The sequence below is a fragment of the Sturnira hondurensis genome, unplaced genomic scaffold, assembly GCF_014824575.4.
Source record: "Sturnira hondurensis isolate 20B ecotype Veracruz unplaced genomic scaffold, ASM1482457v3 Scaffold0004271, whole genome shotgun sequence".
Lineage (NCBI taxonomy): Eukaryota > Metazoa > Chordata > Mammalia > Chiroptera > Phyllostomidae > Sturnira > Sturnira hondurensis.
The window spans coordinates 7310953-7316225 of record NW_028076902.1 but is presented as its reverse complement, the minus strand read 5'-3'; the positions used below and the strand labels follow the sequence as shown (position 1 = coordinate 7316225).

The window sequence follows — 5273 nt, the reverse complement described above, 5'->3', positions numbered from 1 at the left end:
TACATGCCTGGGTTGCAGGCCAGTTCCCAGCAGGGGACACACGAGAAGCAACCATACATTGATGTTTCTCTCCCTCTCTCCTTCCCTTCCCCTCTAAAGATAAATAAATAAAATCTTTAAAAAATAACCCTGATGCTAATTTATGAATTGTTTTAACAGTATCCTAAAACATATGGTTCTGGCCTGAGAGAGCAAAATCAACTGTCACAGTGGTCTTGCACACTAGGACTTCCCCCTTCCTGTCAGACCTTTTAGGGAAGGGATTAGCGGAGATGAAGAGTCAAACGCACAAGGCCGAGGGTAATTTGTGAGGTCTTGTTTGGCTTCTACTGGGCACTGCTTTCTTTTTTTCACCCCTATATACTTTGAGAATGCAGTATCACTGGTGCATTCCAGTGCTGAAAGCAAACTGAGGGACAGATATTAGACAAACAGAAACAGGTGTGTGCTTGAGAGAAATGCTTCAATTTATATTGTAGTACACTTGTTTTGGCTCCAGTTTTTATTTTATGCTTGAAATGTAGGATAAGATTACTCTTGTTTCCATTTTTACAGTTACTTCTTTGACCATGTTTGGTTTGGCAGTTAAGAAAAAAATCAACAGAAGGATTACATTTCAATGGCACAACACCTAATCCTCAGGCAAATGATTTGTCCACGCTTAATATAAAGTACTTAGGATGTATTGTTTGATGTAAACACTAGTTCTAATAAAATGGTGCCTGAGGTACAGTTCTTTAACTTGTAATACCCTGTTTGCGTTGGCCTGTACACATTGGATATGAAGTCATTATGATAAAATATATCCTCTTTAGCCTAAAAAAACCCCACAAAAATCAGAGTATAGGACCCATACCAAGGGAGGAAGGATGCTATAAAACACAAAGCCCTTTATAATATTTGGAGTTGGCACTACAGACGAGGTAGTCAGCACTTTTCTATAGGGAAACATCTCAACCCATCTTGGAGGAGTGTCAGCTTAACCATTTAAGGCACTTCATTTGATTCGAACATTGTGCCGAATCCAAGTACATTTAGCTGCTGTGTTTGAGAAATTTTTGATAACTGAAAAGGAATGGCTGCTGCATCAAAATAGTGGATTTCAAGCACAAAAGAAGGTTAAAGAAGCACATACAACAAAGCCTACCTGGGATAGCAATCTCTGCTCTGAAATATCCACTTGTTATAACCTTTTCTCCAGGACCCCGTGCTGCTTAGAAGCATGCAAGGTTAATAATAGCAGGCAAAAAAATGCTAGGCATTTTAAGACGCAACATTCATCTTACTGTTCTACTAATGTGGGGATGACAGAAAGTCACTTTCAACCTTCTTTCCTGCTGCTTATATTACCTGCATGTTGTGAGATACTCCTCCAGGTATTGGAGAATAATCGCTGTTCATATGGTGTTATAAGAAAGATAGGCATATTGCTCATTGTCCTCATCTGATTTAATGCTTATAAATCAGCAAAAACTCCACCTCATTCCACCTCTCTCAGCCTCTGAAGAGCAGAGGCTCAGTAATAGCTCCTTTCACAGTACACCCAGCAACCTGCGTCCAGAACTCGGGTGATTGAGAGTCATCCCTATAATTGTAGCTTTAGCCAAACAATGAAAAACTGCAGGATCTGAGCAGAAGTGACTTGAATTTCCAGGTTCCTGCCTTGGCTGGACTAATTTGTAACTCCTCAGGAGTTGCAGGAGAGAGGAAAGTTTAAATGAGATGCTGCTTTTTGATTTGTGTTGTAGTTTTACTTTCTTCTATCTTTTCTGGGAAAAGACTCGTTCAAAGAGCAAGTTTTTGAAGTTGTTTTTGGTTTAGATTCTTATTTTCGGGGGTTTTACAAACAGATCAATACTTGAACCCATGAAAGTATCTTCCCTTTGACTAAAACTGTCCAAGTGAAAGTAATAACAGAAATGGGGGGAAAAGGGAAGAAGGAAGGAGGATGGAAAAATGGCACCTTTCTGTCCTTCCGCTCAGTGGTGTTTAATCATCACAGCACTCTTAGAAAACTGTGCTTGTCCTCACTGAAAGCCAGACACAAACATGACCCCAGTGCACACTTGACTTCTGTTCCAGAATGAGTCATGTGTCCCTGGGCATTGTGAAAAGGTCAGTGAGGCCAGGGAGAGGGCCTGTCCCAGCCTTCACTCTGCTGTCCTGGTCCATCAGCCTGGAGGAAGGAGGCTGAGGTTCCAGTTAATTAAGGGAAGCTCCGGAAAGAATGGCTGGCTCCTCCTTGAACTCTATTTATGGTACCAGAACTAGAACGCAGAGCCCAGTACTTAGTTGAGCCCAGTCATGTGCATTCAGGTATATGAGATCAGACCAGAGACTAAGCTGGAGGCTTTCTAGGGTCTTTGCCAACTAGGACAAGTGAGATTTCCCAAGGAAAATGTCTCTTGCCAGGGTCAGGTTCCAACCCATGGGAATGAAGCCGGAAGCAGATCCTATATGAGAGGTAGAATTGGGATTGGAATTAGAAGGAAAATAGGGTCTGGCTGGTGTGGCTCAGTGGATTGAGTGCTGGCCTACGAACTGAAATGTTGCTTGTTCAATTCCTGGTCAGAACAAATGCGTGGGTTATGGGCCAGGTCCTCAGGGGTGTGCAAGAGGCAACCCATCAATGTTTCTCTCCCTCTCTTTCTCCCTCCCTTGCCCTCTCTCTAAAATTATATAAATCAAATCTTAAAATAAGAAAAGGAGAAGAAGAAAAGATTTTAGTGATTGGAAAAGAGGCACACCATTGCTCCTACAAAAATTTCTCTCCAATCAAATCCTAAATGGTTTCCTATCTTTCCTTCTTTCTAAATTTTTCATCTGAAGTCCAATGGTGAAGCTAAGGAGATTCTCCTCCACCATCTTCTCACCCTACCCCAGGCCTGGGTGCTTATACTTACCCTAGAGTTTAACCTTTCTTGCATAGGCTTGAAGACTTTATGCAAGTTCTTTGGTTGATATAGAACTTTGTTATTCCATATACATTGCCTCAGTTAAATGAAGGAAGGGATAAGTTGGATTTAGGCATCTTTTACTGCACAGACATTTCCTTTTTTCATTACAAATGGACTTTTAAAAGTGAAGTTATTTTATTTTTGAAAACTCTTTCAGAGGGTAATGAAGGGGCTTTGCTCTTTTATCCAGCTACCTGAGAGAGTGCCAATTATTAGAATTAAGATCCTTATTATATAAGCATCATATAAAAAAACGTTTGTGGTGACATAGACACCCGAGGGGCCCAGACGCGTGGTCCCGCCAGCCTGGAAACATTAAAGGAAATTGATGATGTCTATGAAAAATATAAGAAAGAAGATGATTTAAACCAGAAGAAATGCCTACAGCAGCATCTCCAGAGAGCATTAATCAATACTCAAGAATTGGGAGATGAAAAAATTCAGATAGTCACCAAAATGCTTGAAGTGGTGGAAAATCAGGTAAGGCAAATGGAGCTACATTCACAGTGTTTTCAAGATCCTGCTGAAAGTGAAGGAGACTCAGATAAAGCAAAAATGGATTCCAGCCAATGAAAAAGATTGTCAAGGAGACCCCGAAGACAGCGGCCCAGTGAAAGCCGTGATTTTTGCCACATGACTAATGGCATTGAAGACTGTGATGATCAGCCACCGAAGGAAAAGAAATCCATCAGCCAAGAAAAAGAAATGCTCCAAGGCCAAGCAGGAGCGAAGAGCTTCACCTGTTGAATTTGCCATAGATCCCAATGAACCGACATACTGTTTATGTAACCAAGTGTCTTATAGGGAGATGATCGGATGTGATAATGAACAGTGTCCAATTGGGTGGTTTCACTTTTTATGCGTTTCACTTACCTGTAAACCAAAGGGGAAATGGTGTTGCCCAAAGTGCAGGGGAGATAATGAGAAAACAATGGACAAAAGTACTGAAAAGACAAAAAAGGAAAGAAGATCGAGGTAGTAAAGGCCATCCACATTTTAAAGGGTTGTCTTTTATATAATACTTTCAGGATTTACTTTCAGAAAATGTTTTAGGGTAAATGCATAAGACTATGCAATAATTTTTAATTATTAATATTAATGATGTATTAAAAGTTGTACTTTGAAAAAAAACAACAAAAAACCCCCATTTGTGTAGCTATTCTTCATTAGGAAAAAAGTCTCATGTTCAGAATCCAGAATCCTTTCCTGAGGAAGGAGAAATTGACTGTTTAGGGTATTATAAATAAGTTAAAAAATGCAATCAGAAACCTAATACACCACCTAGCTGCACTTAGAATTATTTTGGTTATTGACGTAAAATGCTCTTAATCTTGATATTTTTAATTTCTGACCTACTTTTGGCCTCAAATACATATTTTTTGGTTCTAGAATTTTCAAATAGATTTAAAGTTTTATTCCTGGGTGATTATATTGTGAGGGCCATTTGTCATCAGGCATTCTCTGTCATCAGTAGTATCCTCAGTTCAAAAGTTGTTGTTGGAGGACTCTGGTCAAGATGGTGACACAGGTAAACATGGCTCACCTCCTTGCACAATCACATCAAAATTACAACTAATATATAGAACAACCATTACTCAGCACTGTAATAAATTGAGTTGAATGGAAGTCTGACAACTATGAAATTAAAGAAACCACATCCATCCAGACTGGTAGGAGGGGTGAAGACGTGACACATGCTGGTCCCACATCCATGTGTGGTAGATAAAAATTAGGAAAGGGATATCTCAGGAGTGAGGAGTTCTAGCTCCACACCATGCATCCCCACCCCAGGTTTCCAATGCCAGAAATATAAGCCCCTACAATTTCTGGCTGTAAAAACCAGTGGGGATTGAGTCAGTGGAAGAAATTTCTGGAGTCCAGGCAATTCTTAAAGAATCTACACACAGACTTACTCAGACTCACTCCCTCTGAGCTCCAGCATTGGGTGCCAGTTTAAAAGGCACCAGTGGCATACAGGGAGGAACTGAAGTATCCGGCATCAAAGTGAGAGCTGGGGGACAGCTTTTTCCCAGACAGAAAGGCAGGTAGGGGCCATTGTTCCTCATCTGAACCCTCCCCCCCACAGAGTTAGCAAGCTGGTCCCATTTCTGAAACTGTATCAGCCTAGCTAACACTATTTGCCTCACCCTGGAGATCTCCAAAGATTCTGCCCCAGCCAACTTCTGGGCCCACCCTAGCTGATTTTCCATATGAATGGCTGGTCTTAGCTCCTGCTTCACAAGTTCCTAAATCTTATCAAACAAGCAACAGCAGTTCTCAGTGAGCCTCAGGCTGGCACTAGCAGCAGTCAGTCTA

At 40.9% G+C, this 5273-nt stretch overlaps 1 pseudogene; it reads left to right on the top strand.

Moving 5' to 3' along the window:
• Window positions 1–272: 272 nt before the first annotated feature.
• LOC118986470 (inhibitor of growth protein 2-like) lies at window positions 273–4034 on the top strand (annotated as a pseudogene).
• The last annotated feature ends 1239 nt before the right edge of the window (window positions 4035–5273 follow it).